A 26,041-nucleotide genomic window follows, 5' to 3' on the forward strand; every position below is an offset into this window, starting at 1 on the left:
TAAGTTTCAACAGGATTATTTTGCGAATTTATTTTAAATATCTTATAAATAAAATTAATTATTTACATTCGTGAGCTTAGTGCAATTATTTTGGTTGTACCTACAGTTGAATCTTTAATGAGTTTTTATTGTAATAATTCTTAGAAAATTATGTAAATTTGTTGTCTTTGTTATGCACTATTTGGTATTATGGGCGTGCATATTTTTAGTTGATTAGAACAAAAAGCGTTACATTATCTTTGCGAAATATGTTGTTTTTTTTTGTTGTGCTAAAATTTTCATATCTTCATCTATAACGGCAATAGATCACGTTTATACCGATTGGAATCAGTCATAACATAAGATTTTTAAACAATAAAGTACGTGTTTATTAAATTTATTTAATGAATACTTATAGTTATCATATTCAAATTTGCCACACCTAATTTTTAATATAACGTAAAGTAAACATCATCAAGTAAATAGAGACAGAACAAAAAATAATTCTCATGCCACTAATGAAAGTTGGTTATTCTTTTTCTTTTTTTTTTTAAATAATACATCTGCAAGTTACTTAATGACAATAGTTAGGTACACTAAAGTATTTGAGTTGGAGTTACCATTTTACCAACACACTGAGAATGCATTGCAAAAGTTTTTTCATTTAGTTTCGTTTTTGAAACATTTGTCTGAGCACCCGACTATTAAATAAAGGTATAGAAGATATTTATCAAAGAAACAAATTGGGTTTCGGTTCATTTGTTTTCAGTTAGTATCAATTGAATAGTTCGATGTTTCGTCAAAGAATTTTCTAATCGTTTCTGTTGGTATTTTTGTGACGGGTCGCTTTTCTTGTTTTATTAAAATGAAAAATAGAATGCATATAAATATGTAGTATTATTTATTTGACTTTATATATAAATATTGATGATTTTTTATTTATATTCCAAGAATTGTTATTTTTTTTTCTGAGAATTTTCCACATTTCCATTTTTTTTATTTTTGAGAGAAGATGACTCCTAAACCTAGCACTAGCGCCTTCGTGGAATAAAACACGAGATGTTACGTTTCTTTTTTTTTACAATAATTATTATCGTGAGACATGCTAAATTACAGAGGGACTCTATGAGAGTCACAAGAGACTCCCTCTGTGACTCGAAACTAGTAGAGCTTTTCTCCATTAATTTACGTGAGTAAACCGTGACTTTTAGTTAATGTTAAATTATGTCTCACTTTACATATTATTCTTCCAATAAGCTACATTGGAATTACGTCTGCCTGTAATTGGTGATGTCTTCCAATCACTTACCGAGTTACCACTGGTATTAATTGTCTGCCAGCGTTTAATCAGCGTTATTACAACGGATGCCTGGCTAATTACTACACTGAACTGTTCTATAATCAGGTAATCTTGTTCAGAAAGAAGATGATGTATTATAATTTATTTTTGTTAGAAATATGTATTAGAAGATCATGATATTGAAGAATGAAGGAATATTGATGAATGTACCGAATGGAGTTTCTTGCTCCTTCTTCTCTATTCGAAGCTACACTTTGGAAGGAGTACCCTAGCTTCACTGACGCACAGACTTACATACTATTACTTAAAAGTACTTATTTATGGTTTCACTGGAATAAATGATTTGACTTTGATTTTGATTCAAATTTCTGACAAAGTGTTTCTTGCCGGTATTATGATCAGAGCAAACAGAAATTTAGAAATCTAGAGAACGATCACTTTACTCCTGGAATCTAAAGCACAGTGCACACAAAATTTGCGTTCATAATAACTTACTGAATGCCAACATACCCTTGTAAAACAAAGCAAATTAAATGGAGAACAATGCTTTATACATATACAAATCAAATCAAGAACTTCATGATTAGCAGTCATACAATTTACTTATTAGATCAATCGCAGAATCTACAAACATCGATGTTCATATAAAATATTTCACAAAGATAGTTTGCTCTATGTATCTTACGTGTCGCACTTGTCTAAGAATAGATGGCCCCATATCTTCCGGCAGTCGTCTTAACAGGAGATAAAAGATTATGTCAGCTCAATGGACAGTAGCATCAATTTGAAAATATAATACACAGAATCCGGTCAGCTATTGCAATACGAAGTATATATTTTACATCATGATATAAAACTATTGAGTGTTTGAATTCGAAAATACACAGATTGGTTTTTTTAGCTGGACAGTTTTAGAAAAACACGATAAACAACGTGTGCTATTTTATTGTATAGGTTTAGATCTAGTCTATGTTTGAAAAAAAATTATAGAAGTTGGAAACTATATGTTAGCTGGTTCTTCTTCTTATAAGTGTCTGTAATTCAAGATCTTTGGGAGCGGCATAACAACAGTCGTTTACTTACATTGTACCAAATCTCTATTTTTTTTGTTATTATTTCTCCTTTTTACACATACATAAACTTTACACTATACAACATAACCTTTCTTTTAAATAATGAAATTTCTTCAAAATAGACATAACGTAGTTTTTAGCTTACAAGCAAATCGATTTATTCAATCTTTTATATGGAACCCAAAATCGGTAATCCTATTAATAACATTTCCATTTATTCGTTTGTGGTTCAGAATTCTAAATAAACCATTCCAGTTTTATTTAATTTCGAAATGTTATTTTGCCTAAAAAAAATTAAATTGGTAACTATAGTATCGAAATTGTTTGATAATAGGCTCAATATAACTGCACTAAATGATGCCTAATGACAAGGCCTAAAAAGTAAAAACACATTTGTTTTTGCCTTTAGAGAGTAAGTGATTAGGTGATTAATATATTAATTTATTAAAAAAGTACTACATTGTAAGTAGTAAGTATTTAAAAATGAAATTTTTGATAATCTTAAAGTATTACATCAGTAACTAATATTATCTAATAGCCACCTAATAACTTCACATGCTAATCATTTAATCTTTACCATAGTATTTAACTCTTTCATAAATACATCCAGTAACTAAAGCAGTTTACTCCCAGCCCAGTAACAGTTGATCCTAGTAGTTGAAAATGCCAGTCAGACAGATGTGTCTATAGTAGTCCGCACTAAGTTAGGCTGCGGACTAACTTTGACACAAAGCGAACGGTCTACACTTACGTTGAATAAATTTAACACTGTATGTGTGACTCGAATGCGTTTATACTGACTGTTTCGTACTGGTCAGTCTCACTGATTTGTTAATAGATGGAGTGTTAATGCTTATATATTTATTTATATATACCGTGCTTTGATGAAAACGTTTGCTTGAAAAGTTCATTATTGTATAGCTATGTATGGTATAAGTTTATAAATTATTGTAGGAGTAATCGATTGGTAATTTTAAAACGATATCTGTAATAATTTTATTGAAATCTTAAAAAAATAACAAATATCGTGGACATTTTATAATCCAGTACAAAATTAGGGGCCGATTTGAGAAGATAATGAGGGAACTTAATGTTAGGTATGCATCATAAACAACAGATAGTTTTAGTTAAAAAAGATATCTTGGTCAAAGAGTCTGACCAAATGTCAATTATTTTCTGCAAAATTGAGCTTTATTTTCAGTGTGTTCTCCAAGCAATTATTATTTTAGTCACTTTACTGGCATTCAGTTTTTGATTAAAACCTAATGACAATCTCAAAATAATTGTAAAGAGTGTGTTCTCCATGTACTAATTCATCCGTGGCTTGTAGCAACTGCTTTGTACTGCCCACATGATAGTGATACTAAACTTATTGTTCGCCAGTTTTCTTGTTTATAGCTTTGAGGTTTTGCCATAAACTGCACAGTTGTCATGTCTCGACGCCATTTTACATTGCACTGTTTTGGCCAGCCTTGCTTAATAATTTTGATTTTAATCTTTGATGTTGTCTATGAAAATAAAGTAAACCGAGGCGCAAAAAGTGGGTGTTACATTCAATAGATATTATGCATGTACCAGTGTACCTACCTAAGAAGTGAACTCTGTCGCAGTGGGTAGAAATGCTCATCTTCGGTGAAGAAATGAAATGATGTGCTATGTTGTATAGAACTTGTTAAAATTGCGCATACAATTTAAATATATATCTACTTCATATTAATTCATGATATAACAAAAGTGACTGTATATATTAAAATAATACTTACGCTTACTACATGAATATGTTCCTATAGGTATACACATACGATATTTACACAAAAATAATATTTCTACAATATTTTTCTGTATGTCTGTCTGTTTGTTCTGGCTAATCTCTGAAAAGGCTAGACTGATTTTGACTGGACCTTTATTGGCAGCTAGCAGGAGTAACTTAGGTTACTATTGTTATTAATAAAGTCCGTAATCCACACACACAAGCCGCGAGCATCAGCTAGTCTATAATACATTTAAACCATTCCACATTAAATATATTACAATGACATTAATAATATTGTACGCAGAATTAAACTAATGAGTCGTATTATGTCAAATGGTTCATTAAAATATATAATTTGTCAATTGCAATATAATAATACAGTCATAATATGTATATATGTGAAACTTGTTTCGTTTATAAACTTTAATCTCTCAATGAAGGTTTTTAAACTACAATTGGTGGCAATAAAGCTTACGGGCCACTTGATATTAAGCGGTCGCCATCGTAGACTATGAATACGCAGGTATATAGAGATAACACCAGAAGCTTCATAAGTGCGTTGCGGACGATTAGAAAATAGAGGGATTAGTGCAAGTTTCTTTTACGTTTAACGAAATCGAAACAAGAGCGCGTTCAACGTAAAGCAAACTCGTACTACGGGTACTAATAGCCTAGTACGAGTTTGTTTTTACGTAAACACCATCGAAACGTTATCATGTTTTGACCAACCAATAAGAGGACTAAACGCGTTAACATTTCGATTGCTTTTCGGTGGTTAATTGTAGAATAATCTAATCGAGAATCGAGAAAGAGAACTTCAATGACACATTACTCTCATGACGAGTACCGTAGTTACTGTATATTATGGTCTTAGTAGAGGAGTAGGAATCCACGAATAATAGTTTAAAAAAGATTCAATAAAATAATGAACAATAAAACATTACCTATTGGGCAAATAAATGAAAAAGTATCTTAAATCTTTCAGGTTTAGGTGCCATTTTGGTTAGGTATATGTTACACCATACACATCTATTGCTACATCAATAGTCACCTACTTTCTGTTCGTGGCAGTACATTACTATTCAACTGCTTGTTAGCTTTATCATTACTCTAGAGACTGAGACGCAAATTACTGTATTGTTCCGCGAGCTAGATACCTGGTACGTTAAGCTAGTAACACATAGGATAGGAAAGACAAATGTATGAAATAAATTAACCTTCCTTTCACTAAGTAGGAACATTCTTAGTAATAGTATATAGAGTTTGGAATAGATTTCCTGGCAATAGGACTTGTAACATAGTAATCCTACATTGCTACCTATATCGGCCTTCCTTACAGTACTCTCAAAGGTTGACTCGCAGAAAATGCTGTTACCATTAATATGTATAAATATTAAAACATATACCTACTGTTAACTAGTAATATACACCCACTCATCTCATTTTAACCCGTTTTCCGCTTGAGGATCTGATAATATGTGTTTACTAACTAAAATAATGTCGAGTGAGTTTATATATTGAGAGAAAGTGTTCTAGTAAACACATATTTTTATGTTTATACTCAGGTACTTATGTACTTTTATACGTGAACTTTATTGGAAAATGTTAGTGTTACGTAACAATATAAAATGCACGAAAATAGACGATGTACTCGGAACGCTGACGTGTAAAATATAGTTTTACGAGAAAAATGTATTTGCTATGTGTTGGTGTAAACCCATCTACGGAGGAATGGCAGTGGATTCGTAGCATACAGAATAATATATAGTATCTATACCAAGGTTTTAGGATGTGTCTGTTTGTTTGATAGACCTAATTTCCTACTTTTTTTATCAATTTTTTTATCGTTTTGTTTTGTTACTATTTTCTGGTTAAATTACGTGTAAAAGAAATTATATGAACCAACTCTATACGGTATCTTAACAGATACTTTAACCAAATCTTTTCAATTTATTCTCCCCTTAGCAATTCAAAGTCTCGCTTCGAATACATGTTTAAACGATTAACCAATTCTGGAACAGTCTGGAACGTCCACTTAATCGGCAGTCAGTTGCCTTGCATTACAATCAATGAGCCTTCACCCTAACAAACTAGTTCAATTTGCACAATAGCAGGGCGGGTGCAAGACAAGACTGCAGGAGGCGCCCGGGGCCCTGATCTCATAACAAACACAAATAAGTCGACGTGATCCGCTTACCACCATAGATTAAGAACGTAGAAAATATTTCTACACTTCAGCAGAATAATTCATGATCCGCGAACAATATTATCTTATCGGCATGAGAAATTGTTTACATGCAAACGCAGTGGACCCCGTTCGATGTATTTTGCTGATTCTATGTAAAGTTACTAGCTCAGTAAACTGGAACGTTGTCTCGGCTCCTCGTGTTGAGTTTTGTTGCTTTATTTACAAGTCGAATGGTTATTTCAGGTCGGAATTGTCGCCTATTTGATGTATTGTCTCGCTAAAGAGAATACGATATTCTGTGTTCAAATTGTTTTGTTGGCAATGTATTTCTAGGGACCGTGAAATTTCAAGTTTTGTTTTTGAAAATGGTTTCACTTTGGAATGAAATATTTATATTTGTACTTTTATTTTGGTATTGTATTTTTTCAAGGTAGCTTCGAGATTAACTTATATGGTTTTAGGATAATATTACATACAGGTTTTTTCTAATAAATTATAATTAATAATTACAATTATTATGATGAATGCTCTCTTGACGTCCGAACTAGAGTTTGATTTGTTCGCAGCGAGATGGAAGGATGTATGGCTGATGAATTAGTTTTTAGTATATGATTTTTTAAATAGTTTAATGTCACTTTAACTGTTTAATATGCTGGCTTAAGATGTAAAGTTATGTATGTTTTTTTACTAAAAAATCATTAAATCCCAAAACTACATTTCGAAATCTTTTTCACAAAATAAAACACAAAACACCCAATACACGGGAAGCACAAAGGAAACTCGCAACACGAGTACCCGACTAACCTAATGGAAATGTTCTCTCAATAAATACATTACATCTAATCCCGACTATTTTCCAATGATTACCATAGGAATACATTGGAATTTCGGTCACCGGTTTAGACCCCAAACGATTGTTGGCTTAAGCCCACTTAAACACTTCTATAGGTACTTGACAATGGCATTTACATTTAGTTCATTGTTTCTGGTGTAGCCCAGCCAGCTTGTTCCTTTGACATGTTGATTACAATGTAAATTAATAGAACTGACTGGATGAAGTACTATTAGTAGGGTACATATTATTGTGCTACAAATCTCTATGTTAAGTTATAAGACAATTTATAAGGTACTAGTGAGGAGTAAGGATGATATTATGTCTTTGGTTAGATCCAGTATTAGTTTTTTGAGGTTTCTACCTAGCTGTAATGACTATAATATTGATGTATGATTGCAGAATTTATTATGAACCGTTACATTTTTTTCTTGGTTATTTATTTTTTAAAGAACTTTGGCCTACACTAGGATTTTCTCCTGTGTCGTGGGTGTATTTAATATACAAGTTCATAATACCCCGACCCGAAACCACATTTTGTGGATCACACAAAGAGCTCCATGCGGAAATCGAACCCGCTACACGTTGCACGGCAGCCAGTTGCCCAGTCATCGCGCCAATCGTGCAGTCAAATTCATTTATTCCTTATAAGTTACGTGAAGAGTGAAAAGAAGTTATTGGATTTTGTTAGTTCAGTAGCCATTTATTGTAGGTTAAATTAAAAGTATAATAACAACACATAATTTCTATTTAACTGACAGTTTTAATTTAGGTAACCCTACTGACACTCAAAAATCTAAAGTCCACAGTTTCCAATGAAGAATAATAAAAAAATATATTCACTCTATCTATGAATATCGCGCGTCTCCTGGCCAATAGCCGTCATTGAAATTCAGTACGCCGGTTGAAAATAACAGATTATCGAAATGTAATAAATTTTGTAAAATGAATTCGTTGACCGCAGACTGGGGTGGGCAGTGGTCGTTGTTTTTCATCTGGTGGACGCGTATACCCGCTTTATATGGTTTTGTTGGGTGTCCCATCACTTGAATGGAGGATTATTTTATGGTACCCTTTCGGACTTGGTCGCGTATGAAAATGGTTTGGTTATTGCGACTGGAGATATGTTTTTGTGGTTACAATTTTGTTCTGAAAGGATTATTACGTATTTTAAGTTTAATAAGTAAGTTTTTAAGTAAATACGGAATTAATAAACGTAAATTTTAATTAAATAGAGCAGTTTTTACATCTAATCTAAATTTAATTTGACTGATTTAACAAACAAGATTGCCTTCGAAGTGCTCCCTCGGCTCGCGGAAGAAGGCAACCAAAATATTGCTATGACGACGATATTGACACAAAACATAATCTATTATATAAAAATAAGTCGGATTTTCCTTCCTGACGCTATAACTCCAGAACGCACGAACCGAATTCCACGGTTTTGCATTCGTTGGAAAGGTGTCGGGCTCCGTGAGGTTTATAGCAAAGAAAATTCAGGAAAAAAGGTGGTAAATCATTGGTGGCGAAACGGAGTTCGCCGGGTTTGCTAGTATTATTTAAAAAAATGATAGGTTATTGCACCCATCACACATAACAAACAAAGTTAAACAAACAGAACCCACTTAAACATCAGCTGATTACAAACGAAAACCTCCCCAGTAATTTCAAATTGCGAATCTGAATGCGAACCAATGTGACAGACGAGGGACGGCCATAATTTCCCAACACCAATCACGTCACTATTCCGATGGGTTATGGTTGAAAGTCGTTTAGCATAATTTGTAGTCGACCTAGTGAAACCTGGTTAGTACGCGGATGGCATACAGTAAAAAGGTAACGTTTAGATAACACAACGGTTTTGTTAGCACTTTAGTTTACTTATTCCATCGATAGAGGGCTGTTTACCATAACTTCGTTTGTGTCACACGTGAGAATCGGGTGTGTGTCGAAGAATCTGATAGTGTCAGCTACGCCTAATATAATGTTTCAAGGATATATGTGAAAGGGTAGGTATGTTTGAGGAGTATTTCTGAATTGAATTCCGTGTAACTATTGTAGGTAACGTTTCTTTTTTCTTTAAAAGGTGTGATAAGAAACGCGTTACTTGGCAATTACATTTTAAGTGGCAACTGTCCCTATGATTTTTTTTATCTGCACAACTTTTGGCAACCAACTGCAATGATAATAAAAAGAAAACTTAAGCATCAAACCATAAGTGTGGAAGAGCCATGCTTCGGCACTGCTGGGCCGGCTCGACAGAGTGACACCACGGCCTCATAGTTTCTTTATGTGAGTGAGGTTTCCGGAGGCCCAATTACCCCCTTCCCAATCCCCGATTCTTCAACAACCCTTAAATTCCTAACCCCCAAAAGGCCGGCAACGCATTTGTAACGCCTCTCGTGTTTCGAGTGTCCAGGCGGCGATTGCTTACCATAACAAAAAAAAAACCGTCTCTAGAAACTTCGTATGTCATTCATTTAAATGGATGGTATTTACATTGAAAATAATGCTTTAGCACCAAGTTCATAAATTTTCATTTTAAATGAAATAGTGGAACACGGCTTTACTTTTAGCTGGATTTCGCAAAAACTAAGAATTGTCCTGTAATACTAAATGTACCTACATACATAAATGATATTTATTTCTGCAAATAGGTTACAATGTAACTCTTTTACACGTCAATCTCTTAAATAACTAGATGAGGCCGGCATTTTCTATCGGACTGCTCTGAGAAGTGCCGGAACAAACTCAGAGGTCATAGTCTCTTTGTGGTATACTATTAGAGAGGAGAGAGAGAAACACGAGTAAAGTTTTTACTATACAGTAGTTAAAAATACACACTAGAATAAATATTTTAGTATTTATTTACATAGCAACTGATTTAATGTAATACCACTTTGGTGAATATGTTTAGAATGTTAATATTGTGTAACTCAGGCCTGATTACATACGTTATGTAAATAATTAACTAAATAAAGTCTAGGCTTACCCTGAATAAATTAGTTAGACAAGGTCAAAGCTAAGAAAAGAGGTTTTTTTCATATTGAAGACCTTATATTTTGTTTGTATGAATTTTAATAGCGACACGTGTAAAAGCAAGCAATTTATTCTTAGAGTTTTGTTTGTTAAAAAGAAAATTGTTGTGTAAAAATTCATGTACATTTTTAGGTACCTATATCTAACTCTGTTGTTGAAAACTTTTAGTTGGTTATATATCTCAGGTATTTTTAAAAGTAAGTAACTATTACGTAGGGTAGAATGGAAATCACCCATACATACATAAATGAAACTATAAGTGGTATTAGTCCACAGAAGTATTACACAAAAAAATACATATTATTTCAATGACAATAAAAAAAATAAACAAAATAAACCATACCATAAAATTCTGTGTGAACAACTGCGTCTACTTTGACTACAGAAGAGCTGCAATGTTGTTGCGTTGCTGTATTTGTAGTGTGCAAATTAGCTCAAAGAGGAATGACACTTTTGGGTTTATTTACTGGTGTCCTATATCGCTCATTTTTCGTACATTTTCAGCAAAGATGTTAATAAATATGTGGTTTAAAGTAACATTTAAGTGTTTGCTCCATACGATAGGTAAGTATACGAAACAATTTTAGTTACTTTTTTCCAAAGTAATTCTAATATATTGTACATTAGAATTATTTTTGCCGACACGGTTTCCTAATATGTATGGTAAGCCGCATCGCCTCTGGCTAAAAACAAAATCAATTTTGCCCCAATTCCCTGTGTCTTCATACCTTTGCTCTAGATGATAATATCGTAAGATATATTGGAGGCATTTTCATACAACTCGATTTGCACCTACTCGAAAACAATTGAGATAAAAATATACAAGGATACGCCTTCACGGAGTAAATATAAGTACCTCTTATTTAATTTATTTATTACAAAAACGTCACTTTTTCGTGGTCACGTCAAAAAGGTGGGCAGACGTTCATCAAATGCACTTTTCACCTATTAGGTTATGAGCTCTATCTAATTGGGAGTAAGCCAATTTCCATAAAGGATAATAATATTAAGACATAATATTATTTATGTACTAGGAAAATAATTTTTTTTAGTCTTTATAACGTTTATGGCCACCAACCTGCTTACTATCAGGATGGCGAAGCGAAGATGGAGCACACAGACTTAGAAAGTACCTATTCACTCTGACCTTGAAAGAACGTCGACCCATCAAACGTAAAAAAAACCTTGTAAGTTGTATTTCTTAGAAAACATAGAAGCCGGCAGATTGTTCCATTCCCATTGTATAAGACTCAAAAGTATAAATATTGTGGGCGTAATATTTGGTGTAAGAAACCAAAGTCTATTTATAGCAAAGAAATTAATTCAAATTACATAAGACTGCCGTTATAACTCCACCTGACGTCACGATACGGGAATTAGACGTCATATAACACCAACGCCGTGTTTATTTTTTAAAAACCTTAGTAAGACGTGACGTCTGTTTTCCTTCAATTCATAGCTAAATTATAGACATATTTTGTAACGAAGGTAGATACTAAATTCAGCTAAAAATAGGATGTAAATTTATTGCATCCTTTATCTATCGATTTACATACTATTTAGGAATATTTAGAGCCAATGTTATATGGGATTCTTTGTTAACATAGTACAGTTTGTTGAGACAAATGCTCCTTATGTATCATATTAATGTACATACACATGAATGCAATAAATGATTTGAGTTTGAGTTTACCAAACTTTTGATCTTTACCTAAAAGTTCATCATAAATATAAAACCACCAAACAAATACCATATACATATTACGACCATTCTCATGTAACATAAAGAGTAAAATCTATTTCAATACCAAATGTGCAAGTGTGGGAGAGTTATACTTCAGAACGAATGGACCGGCTCGACCGGAGTGATACCACGGCTTCACAAAAAACCAAAATGAACCAAAGCTTGCGTTATGTATTGTTATGTAAGTGAAGTTACAGAGGCCCAATTACCTCGTTTCCCAACCCCCAAAAGGCCGCCAACGAACTTGTAACGCCTTTGTTGTTTCAGGTGTCCATGGGTGGCGGCGATTGCTTGCCATCAGATAATTCGCCAGCTCGTTTACCAGCTTATACACTAAAAAAAATACAATTACTTAATATAGCACACATATCCTAATAATCGTTAGCAAAAAAAATTACTAAAACATTTCAAACAGTCATCAATTCTTTTCAGAGATGAGTATACAGAATTGTATGAACCCTCTTCCCATGACAAAAAGTAGGTATTCATCCACTTTACCGGACGAACTGACCCAAGCGATATTTTCATTTTTAAAAGTACACCGTCACTTAATTGCTTTTAAATCTAATTTTCGGCTTCCATATTTCGTGCTTTATCACTCCACAATTTGTTTTTCGAACAGAAAAACGGCCGTTATTCAGCCATTATAATGATTGTAAATGACTTGAGAGAAACGATATTACCGAGTTTTAGCATACCATTGAGATTTTATTATCGATGTTCTAAATTAAAAGATTGAGAAGTGTCCTCGTAAAAGTTATCTAGAAATTACTTAAACGCTATTCTATCGGAATTCAATTTTGTAGAATAAGAAACGACACTTAAAATGCGGTGAATGAAAATACTAGTAATATCTATTAATTGAAGTCCTGGAACCGAGTGAGATTGAACGAATTTTTATTACTTTTCCTTTTAAAATATAAACCAATACTGATGAGAAATTAATATTTCTGAAATTAGGTTTCCAATTAAACTCACAGCTATTTTTGATGGTTATCATGTCTGTTTGAATGTCTTAGAACAGTAATGGCATAAAGAACTAAACAAACACATACACACACCACATACACTTACGCTCTAGACTACTGGTCCAAGAAAACAGTTAACTCCAATATTAATATTAGAAAGAATATTTCCTTGCGAAAGTTCAACACACACAAAAATAAATGTTCGTATAAATAGACCATTAAGGCAGCGAGACACATACATACCGACGCGTTATTTACACTTATTGTCAAGGAAATGAACAAAGATGTTACGATAGGCAGTACAGTCGATTTAACAGCTCATTATGCTCCAATGCATAGGTGGATCGCGTGAGAATGGGCTCTAAGTCACCAACTATCGTTCCTGAACCTGCACAATAGGGCCCTTAAACCCTAGGGAAGGCAAGAACGCAACGCAGTCGATGTAAATAAAACTGACCGTGAATGTGTAATTAGTGAGTGCATTAGCTGATTGGTAGGGGCGAATTTTGTAAAGTCATCGTAATGAAGGACATGCTGAATGAAAATGTGAATATGATCAAATTACTTAGTATCGAAAAAAATACTTGAGAGCGTAACAAATAACCAATCAACAAACAAACCCCTCAAAACACATTGATACGAAAATAAAACAGAGAAATCGCAGATACAAACGAGGCGTGAGATAACAGGAAAAATTTAAAATGTGACTCGTGATAAAAATGTAATTTCCCCGTATAGGTACAGGGTACAGGAGGCACCGGTTTTATTCGGTAAAAATATTTTGCTTCGGGCTATCCTCCCCCCATTGTGCAACTGTCACGAAATCCGACAATCGTCTGAGGGCACATTCAAATGATAATCTCGCCATACGCTTTGCGAATTAAGCTGCGAACACATTCAGCATACACTACGCCAACGTGGGTGACGTTTGATGTCACCTGCATTAGTTTTAATGCATTTATATGACAGTGTTGAGACGTACTCTAAGTTTAACACGCTATAAGTTTGCTTTAATGCAGTTGGTATGTGTTTAACACATGTTGGAAAAGTTTTGTGATACTATCAGCTGTCAGTTTATAATATGGAACACATTTAGTACGTAACTTAATATATCTTCCTGAGATACTCATATTGTTCTTATTATCTGCTTAGCTATAGTGGTAATGTGACAGGATTAATTACCAGTGTTTAATAGTTTGATATATTATACTAAGTCGCGAGAAATCGTCGCTTTACCATATGGTCGACATCTTTAGAAATTATTTTATAAACAGGGGCTTAGTTGATATCTGTCATCACTATTCATACTTGGAATTTAAAGTTATTTATGAGTGAAGTTACACCAACGATTTTTTTCTCACGAACAACTAAGAACTGTGAGAGAAATGCTATTATAAAGGTGCAAAGGCACTCCCAAAAGTCAGGTAACGTAAAGTAAGTATGTTGTCAGTTTCATTTGTAATACGCGGGCACGGCCGATGCCAGAAATGTCACATTAGTCTGATTTACACGTACTACCTGATTCTGTGTTATGTAGGTGAATGTGAACATTTAATCGCAATGTCTTTACACTTTCTTAGAATTCTCATATAAATATGTATATTCTTTGAGTTATACAGGCTTATGTAGATTTTTTATTCATTTATACATTAGAATTGCTCAAAAACATAAAAGAAGTTGTGTTTTTATCCTTAAAGAAGTTTATATTTTTGTCCTTAGTTTAATCTGTATAAGCTTTTCCCCATTTAATATTCTTAGTTTGAGTAAATTAATACGCAAGAAGGTCAAATTTAAATATTTTTTTCTAAAATAAAATAGTTTTGTCATATTAAATTTGAATGTCTAGAACAAGTTTAGTATTTTCAGTTCATTTCAGTATTTTTCATTAGTAACTATTTACCTATATTCTATTTCTTTGATGTCTCAAAACCTATTATTTTGAGAATTCACAATAAAATTTAATTTTGTTGTAACAGACGTTTGTAGGTCATGGACAAGGTAAATTGTATTTATTACGTATTGCCATTTTTTATAATTTTATGAAAAATCAAATAACATGGACTGATCTAAAGCGTATTTGCCTATGATTGAGTTTTTGGATTCGATATGTCGGGTTAATTACATTTTATGAAGCTATAGTACTATTATTTGAATAATTCATTGCTTTATTGATGATGTCGAAACTCCGGAATTACGGAATTATCCCTTACTCCATCTTTATACCGTCATCCTTAGGTATATGTACCTATTGCCACTTAAGATGCAACAGCTTATCAGCCCCAAACTTCACAAATCCATTTCTGAATACATATTCGAATCACATTTTCAAAGCAAACAAACAAACAGCCGAATTGTTCCACCCTTATCTCATTTTTGTTGCACACAAGAATCACAACACATTGAAAAATAATTTTCTTCGCGTTGCCGCGTCAGATACGCCATGTATGGAGTACGGGGCCCTATTAGAGGCGTCTATGGGGCTCCCCATTAAATAAACATCTCTGGCGGGTTCACTGCTAGTTATTAGCGCCACCCCATCCACTCGAGCCGCGGTGATACGGCACGAAGACGGAAGCCAACGCAAAATCAATTTCATTTTTCGACACAAGCATTACGTTTATGGCGATTGAAACCGCACTTTCCTTGCCGCCTGTACCTATTTAATGGTGTTTATTTATGTGTTCAGCTTTAAAGATTGTCTATTAATGGGTTGATAATGATTTTCTTATAGCCTATAAGGGTAGGGAGGTTTTATTGCATCAAACGTGGTGCATAAAATTTTCATGTTAACAGGAACATTATTCGGAATATTGGGAATCGAAATAAATCATAAATCTTAGGTAATTATTGCTAGTCAAGGCTTGTTAGAAATGTTTGCGTTAGATGCAAATCCTAAACCGCATTCCACATTAGCATTCAAACATAAATTGATTATCTAATAACTAGGTAGCATCTAACACAAATGCATTTATAAGCACTTTGGTAAGAATAGCATACAACCCAACCCTTTGAGTTAAAGAAAATTTCTAAAAGGATAAGACTATTGCTCATAATATTTTGTCAAAACACGGTGTCCCGGAAAATTGTTACATTTCAGCCGAAAAAGCATCGTTTAATATTTCAAGGAAAACGCTGCACTTTAAATCGTCTAGTGCATTTTTCGTTTCGACGATTCACAGGGAGATTTCTGTAATCCATTCTGATATCCCCGTTTCGTTCAAAGTCCACTCGTTTCGTGTCATTACAGAAAAGCGGACTGATACACACATCGGCAAATTTATTGTTACCGTCGAAAATTTATAAAACGGCTTCTGAAATCTGGGTTATAAGGTTGAGAATTCAGTGTGTCGTGAAGTTTAAAACGTAACATGATTGTTGCTCTATACCATGTTTTACTGCGATTGATTCCGTCCGCAAGACGGACCGGACGGGATCGGGGCTATCCGTACTTATCTAATTTTATTGTCACTCGTCGACGTCCGTCGAACCCTCTGCCACTGAGAACGTTTCGAAGAAAGCTAGAGAATTCTTTTCCCCATCGGATATTTTTATCTTACAAGGACATCTTTATTCGCAAGCAGTTAAACTTAATTCAACGTCTTGGTTGGAAGATAAACGTTTTGCCTGGATTCAGGCCTCGTAGAGAACTAAAAAAATCGGGGCCTACTGAGATTGGATCTTCATGTTTATAATCCTCTTACATGTGTTACTTATTTTATGTCGACACATGAAAAAGGGTTGAGATAGAACAATGAGATTGAGAAAACGTACAGTCAAATAAAATTGTACGTTTACTACTAACATGTAAATGACCTTGAAGTATTCATAAAGTAAATAGATTACGACAGATGACACATCCCAACAAAAACTTTGAAACTAAAAAGCTACTTTTGCTACATAGTTTTTTCAACTACAATTTTTACTTAATACATTCTAGCAAATTGACAAAAACTTGAGACTACTAGACGTGTAAGGTCTCTGAGGCATTCTCAGAAACAATGCAATACATTTAATGAACCTGGCATATTATATATTTATCACATTATAGCCTGCGATGTCATATATTCATGTATATTTAAGTATTTCGTGTCACACATATCTTAAAAGAAAGTTTGCAAAGTAAGTACGAATAGTAGAGAAGTATTATTTATTGAAAGTACTTTTTTGTCTCGGAGGTTTGTGAGGCGTTCGCCTTAGACTAAATTGAAAAAAATGCCTCAATATAAGTTGTTACTTATAACATCACATAACTAGGCGAAGAAAAAGCAAAACAGTTCAGCAGCCATAATAAGCTAAAAATAAATCATAATGCTTAAGGCCAACAAAAAAAAAACACTGTTCTCAAAAATCAAGTGTTCCACATTAAGACCTTCCACATTTCAGCTCTAAAATCAAACCAAGTTACCATACCAAAGCTGCATATTTAGCTTGTCCTAATTGGTACGATTCTAACCTCGTTCCATTCGTAATTCCGTCACAAAACAAAGGAGGATGTCTCGACAAAAAGCGGAGAATAATATGTTTAAGACGGCTGTTTTCTTACTGGCTGTACGCTCTCTTCGGCACATTAGCTATGATAATTGGAACATTTGGTTTGCGAATTGGATGACGTCAGGACACAGTTATAATGCGAATAAGTGGTGTTATGTCATTTCTACTGTGTGTTTATGTAATTTTAGATAGCATTTGAATTTTTCAGGGATTTTACTTATAAAATCGACGAAGAGAATAGGCAGTTTTAGATAAACACCATCAAGAACTTTGAAATATGACGATGGTCAGTTTTTGCGGTCATCATATTTTTTACTGCAAACTTTCTTCAGACTTTAGAGAAAAAGTGATAAATGGAAGACCTAAACTATATATTATCAAGATTCAATCAAGACGAACGCTCCAACTAGGGTACAAACTTACTCCAATATAAAATACGAAACTATTTCAACTACAAACAAGAAAAACGACGTCAATACATCAACAAGACACCCGTAAATTCCAAAAATGAACTCAAAAATACCTTATCATTCCATTTTCATCCGACAAAACGTTGTAACCCCAGCAAAAGTATCATTCCGGGCTATTAAACCATAATAAACTAAGGAACAACTTCAAAATGAAACAGTGTACTGCAATAAAGAAAATCATATCTCATAGAAACTCTTGGGACTGCACTGAAATGAATTTCACCATCTCTTTGTCAAGGCGATGGAGCGAGGCCACTTGTCCTGACTGATGACTGAGTTCTTAAGAACTAGATGTGGTCTTAGTACGTCAGGAGTTATTTGATTTAGAGCTTTCTAGATTACCTTGTGTTTCTATGTTTTGCTAGTTGTTTTGTTTTTGTGTCTTAAGGTTGCTTTTTGTTTAACGTGTTTTTGTTTTTTATCAATTACGTTCATTATCTTTGTTCGTATTCTTTCTCAAAAATCTGTTTTTTGAGAAAAAGAGAGAGAGAGAGAGAGAAAGAAAGGTTCTAATCGGCTGTGCATAAATGTGATAACAATTAGCTAAAATTACTAGATATAAGATATCCAAAGACCTATTAAGGCTCACAATATGCAAACAAAATTTTGGATTGGACATAAAATAAATATCTTTCTTCATAACCCTTAACCAAATATATTACACAAAACCTCAGCTAATATCAATCAAGCAAGAACCATTTCACTCACATTGACACCTTGTCAAAGGGCTTAGGTAATTCACAAAAGCCTCTAAGCCTATTGATTAATCCTTAAAATATTGAACTTAATAAAACTGTGAAAGTAATAAAATCTATCTGACATGATAAAGAAGTTATAATTTAGTGAGCAATATTGCCTTAAAAGTAATCCTTTCGGCTGTCGAATTAATATAGAAACTGTCGGCTTGGGCTCACAAAATAAAATTTGTCGACACAATTTTAAAATTGTTTTCCAACATGAAAAATGTGTCGGGCTGTTTCATTGTGAATGAAAAACAAAGAGTTATTATTTCCAATAGATTTAAGACACCTATCCAAAATAGATGTACGATTCTGGAAACTTTGATCTGTATGGTTTTATTTAATTAAATTGGTGAATTTAACATACTCCTGTTTGTGTTGGTTAAACATTTTCTGTTATTAAAATTTATTTATTTATATATGCTTTATTGCACACATTTAAGTAGCCTAGGTATACTTTAGAATAGTGTTTGTGGAATATCAAGAACGACAGATACTTTATAAAAGACGTTTCTTTAAATCATTAAGTAAGTAAAACAGAAATTATTATCACTAATAGTTAACTATACTTTATAACAAATTAGCAATATTTTGAAGTAGCCTTCAAACAATAGAGCTACAACTTGCAAAATTTTAAACAATTCCAAATTCGTTTTGACGCCACTGCATAACAAATGACGGTGTAAGCGAATAGCGGCGGACTATAAATTCATAAAGTAAAAGTGCATAGAGGCCACAATGCTCTTGTCTGTGCAGTCTAGTGGCCACTCCGAGTGACTGATGACCGGTGGACCGCCGAGGAACGCGATTGTTCTCGCGCGACGAAATAAAAAGTTCACTTACAACGCTATTCACGGGACTCGGAACTTTTTGCAAGATTTTTAAAACGACATGATTTTGTTTCAAAGTCCTATGCTTCATTTTTAAGTGTCGTCTACCGAATTAGTTTCCGTTGATCGCATTTTGCGAGTGGTTGGCGAAGTTTTGGCTCAAAATTGGAGCTCCATCGTAACGTGTGTCTTGGGAAATCTGGGAAATTAACTAAGATGAGTTTAACGTAAGAGAGAACGCGGAATAGCAAGGCTTTGTTTCTTGCTTGTTAATCACACTCGTTTGTATAGTAAATTAGTTTGTAATTCGTGTAGAAATATATATCTTAGACTTTATATTATAAAGTTCATAATTCTGTTATTCATCACAGCTGAATAAAAATGTAATATCCATAGGAATTGTTGTAATTTTTGTTGATTATTTTATTATAACTTTCATAAAACATAGTATATTAATTAAGGGGAAAGGAATTTCAGACTCATATCCATGAGTAACAGAATACTGCTCATGCTTATGAGCCTCTAGCATGGCTTGAAACTAGTCGAGTTCCTCGTCAAGCAGTTACGTGAGTATACCGAAAATCATAATAATTGATTATACTATTATTCATTTCTTCAATCAACATTGCTTGCTAACAAACCTCAACATTTTTAAATGCTTGAGGTTATAGATGAATTCTCGTGTAGAAGAACTCTGTTTTATGCAGAGCAGGCCGTATCTATCAGTGTCTCTACTGGAAAGTCACGGACTGTTGATGATACTTTTTTTGAGGGGGTAAAATCATTTAATGACTTATCCCGCCTTGGATGAGGTAAGAATCAGTGTCAGACATTTACTGACTAAAAAACCACCCCTATCCTACTCGTACTTTTCGCGCCGGTAAACTCGCTACGTAATCCACAGCTCCGGTGTTGATAATACTTACGATGACTTTGATAAGACTTCAATTCTAGATATGGTCTTTTAATTAAAATCTTTTCTTAATCTAAAACATACTGTATTATACAGAATAGAGCAACAGGAGTCGTAAAAGTAAACGATGACAATTTTGTTGTTGGAATCTCTCAAGACATTAAAAGTAATATGCTACATAATAACAATAATTATTTAACCCACGTAAGAGTGACAGTCTTATTAAGAGCAGAATCTTCTTGAGAACAAAGATTATCTTTGTACGAACATTAAGAGCTTTGTTTAAAGTAAATGTCTTAGCTGTTATATACTTAGAGTATGTAATTATGTATACATGTGTACTAAGATAGCTTTCCTTCCGAGGTTCTTGAACCACTGATGTCTGTATGAGCGCTTGGTATTTTAAATATTCTAGTTAAAATCTTCAAATAACAACTTCATATCGTTTACATAACCATAATTACGATTTAACAAACTACCTCATTTTTAGAACCATTTTAGAGACGAAATGAATGCTATTTCGAAAAGTTTTTTTTTATATTGCTCAGTAATTTATGGTACCTACGATATATTAAAGAAGGGCCAAATTAAAAGTACCTTTAACCGATGAGCATGCATGAAAAGACTGATGACTGTTGATGAAGCGGAAGAGGTATGTAAGATTCGTAGCAATTGGCGTTCCATTGTCTCGCTTCATCGCTTTAAAGCGCCCACATTACCGGAGAAAACTTATAACTGTATATCATACTGTTACTTCAAAAACATAGTTACTCCAATATTGTATGATTTTCGTACTTGAAATTCCGAAACAAAACAGACATTCCATCATCGGGCTCCTACACAGCCACCCACGTGTGTGCCGCTCATCACTCTTCTAAAGCTTTGTTTATTTACTAAGAATGTACCTATTGTTTATTGGTGTAGCATTATGCAACACGGTTTTGATCTACATATGATATGTTTAAAAAAGTAAGCAAATAAAAAATAAAATACGCATCAATCCCAATGTTTCTAATCTACGTTTCTGATCCTACTAATATTCTAAATGCGAAAGTTTGTATGTTTGTTTATTTCTTACTCCTTCAAGTCAATACGGCTAAAGGACTTGAGATTAAATTTAGGATAGGTATAGATTATGGTCTGGAATAACCCATATGTTATTATCATTATCCCACGGTAACGCGGGCGAAGCCGCTGGCAGAATATAGAAATAAAGAAAAACTATATTTTCATTGTAATAATATCTAACCTTTCCAACATGAGAAACAGTTGGGGATGAACGAGTTCATTGAACTTTCAAAACGCTCCCTTTTGGAAAACTTTTACCAAATACAATAGAAGAAACATTTTTATAGCTGTTTTGCATTCATACAAACATACAATTGGAACGCGCGAATAAAAATAAGCAACAATAAAAGTCAGTGCTCACCTACATTATTTATCGCTTCGACACTTACTTGGGTGCAACTTAGTTCGCGACACAAACTTGAAGATTCAAGAATAAAGTTGGTGTACATTTCAGTGGTGGAGCTTCCGTTGCCGATGCAAATGTTGTGAGGACTTATTAAGAAGTTGCCACACACAGTCTGTAATCATTCCTGTCAACTAAGCGAAGACGGGAGCTATAACGTGCGGAGGCAAGGACGAGTTTGAGTGAACCTAGTTTGTAGTTACGCCGTTCTTGTTGTGAAGTACTTTCGGCTGCATAATTCGCATAGGTATACGAGTTTTTGGTAGTGATGTAGTGACGCAGCGCCAGCCGCAACATGGTAATAATTTGATCAGGCGCCCGCCACAGGCAACTTTATTTGCCAATTGAAAAGTTTCCCTGCACTAAAATATGTTGTTCCAACAGGTTGGCTGACTGTACTCGGTACGTAGTTTTTATTTAGAAACGTTTAATTGATATTTGCTTTTGTGAATGCCTTTTTTTTAGAATAAGTTTAGTGCGTTGAGTGAATTGAAATTACGAGTATGTTTGTGACTGTACCTGTGTACTACTAAACTTTTTTTTTGTAAATAGGGTACAAAAGAGCACTTTACACGTCAATATTTTTATAAAAAATATAGATGAAGTGTGTATGTTTGTTGTGTGTCTCTGTTTGATATAAATCTATGATGTTGGGTTTGTACAAAAAAATAATAGTTTTACTTGGAATTGGTAGTTATTATATTGCTTTTGGTGTACTCTCAATACGTATGATCTGATCACATGCATCACATATGGAAATGTGTTCAGTACCCTTAATACGATAGTAGAGCGAGTTCAGAGCTCTGATTGGCCGGCGCGAATGAACTAACCAATCAGAGCACCGAACTCTCGTTTCGTTTATACAACTCGTTCTAAGGATACAATAGAAAACTCCTAATGATGCCATAACAAAACCAAACTCCTTTTCTTTTAACTTGTTAAACATCAACCTTAAAAACAGAAGTTCTTGAAAACATAAGTTTTAATAAAAACGCGATGATAAGTACGAATGGCCGCGTTGGTTCAAAGACCAGCAGTTGGCAACGATCTCAGGTCTATAAAATGTGAGTTGAATTTTTAACTAAACTATTACTTTACTGCCGGCTGGGTTAGCGGACGTCCAGATGTTTCATACTGTCTTTATCAGTAACTATACGTTTATAGATATTTATGCCGTTTTCTAAAGGCAAAAGAAATTAACACTAATAATAAATGTGAAAGTTAGTTTGTTTGGATGTTTGTCCGTCAAGTACGCCGAAACTCAATGATAGTAGTAGTTTCGAGGCATTTGATAAAATCTTGTATACAGACAGGTATTGAGCAGAATTGGGTGATATAATACTTTTTATCTCGCCAGTGAAGCTAATTATGTGTAATTTTGTAATTAAAAAGGTTTTTTTTTCAGTAAAACATTATATTATTGTAGGCGAATAATAATTGTACCTAATAGTGAAAATAAATAAGACTACCAAGAAAATAACCAAAAGAGACGATTAAAACAACATTTCATATCACACAGACACAGTAGAAACCCTGAAACAGAGACAAAACCTAACAAAATATCACATAGTAACGACAGATAGACACGTTAAAACCTAAATTATTCTAAGCATTAAAGATATTTTACAACTGACGTCATAAAACGGTTTTAGTAGCACACATAGTTTCTACCTCGCAAGGAGTATAATATGAAAACATTCGCTGTATTTTAAATGAAGTGGGTTCTGTTCCCGCTTGAACCAACTAGTACTGTCTCGTCGCCGCCCCTCAGGCGTTTTCTGCCTACATTATTACAAATCTACCATTGTATTCAGCCACACGTCACTGGAAGAATGTACGAAGGAAAATCACCCTTATGGTTGTTAAAATTTAAAGTTTTTAGGAAAATTTTGTAGGATTGATTACCTTTGATCTCTGAATCTACTAGATACTAGAAAGAGGATACTAGATAACTTTGAACCTTCTTTTTTTACAATAATTATTATTTGTAATACGCCAAAAGGATACTAGACTTGGAAAGTGTAGTCTTTTTTTTTAGTGGGGAAAATCATCCAATAACTTTTTTCGCCTTGGGCGAGGTGAGAGGGAGTGTCAGACTCGTACTGACCAAAAACCACCCCGTTCCTACTCCTGCTTTTCTAGCCTAAATCCCGGTAACCGAGTGATTCGCGTGGAAACTGTAGTCTGGATTGGACAATTTTATCGAAATCAAAGTCATATTTCAACTTAATGATACCATAAATTACTGGTTCTTTAAAGCTAAATATTCCTGGGGGTAGATGGCTCCAAATTCAGTATGCAATGCCTAATAGAAAAACTAGTGAACCTGTAAATTGGTCTATTGGAGTAATGCCAGATATCTTTGACACCTAAGTTAGCTAGAGCAAACTAAGTTACCTATCTACGGACTATCTTAGCAAAGTTTCTAACAAGAATTATAGTTTCAAGACTTATGTGGATTGTGTATTATTTTAGTAAACGAAGATTATTTGATTAATTTGTTTCATACATAGTCGTATGCTTCATTATTAGACACTGTTCTCCCTTCTTAATCATTGCCCACAAAATGATTTCTAAACTATTTTTTTAATACTTTCTTATTAGATCTACACTAGGTGTTCAGCTGTACTGCATCATAATAATACCTGTTTGATATTATCAATTAACAGTAGAAGCATAAGACTTAACAAAGTTCTTCTACCTTTGTTAACATCACCCCATCATTTATCACCAGTATAAATTATATTAAACCATATTAACTAAATAATAACAAAAACTTTGACTAAGATATTTACAAATTAAAAATACCTAAAAAACAATTAAAAAGAAAAAAAAAACTTACTTAAAGAATCGAAAAAAATAATCCTCCTCAGATTCATGAGGTAGGATGCCCAAAGACTGGCATCATTGCCACATTGAATGGCAAGGACAATCAAACTAGCTCTGTTAACTGTGCCTTACAATATTAATAGCAACAGTTACCAACATTAGCTAACCGTAACTTAGTATCTCTGATTTCATACATCCCTTGGATTCAGGTACGTACACACATTTGCTGGAAACTTGCTTTCTAAGTAAAGGGAATTACCTGAACTTTACCTTAGCGAGCGCCCTTACCTCATTGTTAGCTAACAAGATAACATCTCTACTAGTCTTGTTTAACTATTAACTGCTAGGAATATATCGTTGGATTGCGTACTATTGTTGTCTTGGCCTGTTTATAAGGATATTGGATGAATACTGCCTTAGGCCTTAGTCGTTATAGGGTTTGTTGTACTGGTTTCGGTATTCGTTGTACATTAGGTATGTTCTGTATATTCTAGGAAACTAAAATATTCATTAGTAGCAGTGGGTATGTAATAGTATTATTTTGATAAATGCCTAAGACCGTTAAATTGTTTAATAGGCCTACCTTGGGTAAGTTTGATTGTGAGGTGACGAACTGAGTTCCACTTTATGTGCTGTATATGCACAGGTTTTATGTTATAATACTCTGTACAAAGTACCATTTCCAATGAAACAGTTGGAATTACATAAAAAATATATATTCAAAGCCACAGTTAAAATGAAAATGTAAGTTGACAAAACTTTACACATTTCAACGAACTAAAACAGAAATAAACAGCTCTAAAAGTAGTTTACGTAACATTTACAAGTTGTTAAACGCGGTCTGTATTAATTTCCCTATGGTAAATATTTACTTCCCTTACTATCTCTTTAACCCTTTAAACTAATTCAACAACCCCCACTTCATTAACTTTAGAGGTTAGCAATGGCTTCGTCATCAATTATTTAAATTGAAAGTAAGCTTTTACATGTAATTGTTGTTTAAAATTCATGGATGATAGGGAAAAATGTGTTTGACCTAAATAGATCGAAATGGGTATCGTTACGACCAACAAGCTGTGGGTCGTGTTCTTGTTCCAGTGGGGAAAGTTGGTAAAAGGTTAATTTATTTTCAAAGTTCTTAATATCATTACAATGTATGGGTGCTTACTCTTGAAACCAATCTCAATGTCAATGCAATTTCAATCCAATAAAATCTCAATAATTATTCAATACCAACACTATACAATCCCAATTGTAGCTGTCAAAATAGCATTCAGAGTACGAAATATAAAGCCAAACTCAATACCATTTAGTTCATTCTATATCCACGCAATACGGATGCAATGGGAGCTAGTGTTGTAAATCAAGAGTACCAAAGGACATGGCTAAATCAAAGTATGGACGTCGTAACCCGTACAAAT

This window comes from Spodoptera frugiperda, chromosome 15, assembly GCF_023101765.2.
Source record: "Spodoptera frugiperda isolate SF20-4 chromosome 15, AGI-APGP_CSIRO_Sfru_2.0, whole genome shotgun sequence".
NCBI lineage: Eukaryota > Metazoa > Arthropoda > Insecta > Lepidoptera > Noctuidae > Spodoptera > Spodoptera frugiperda.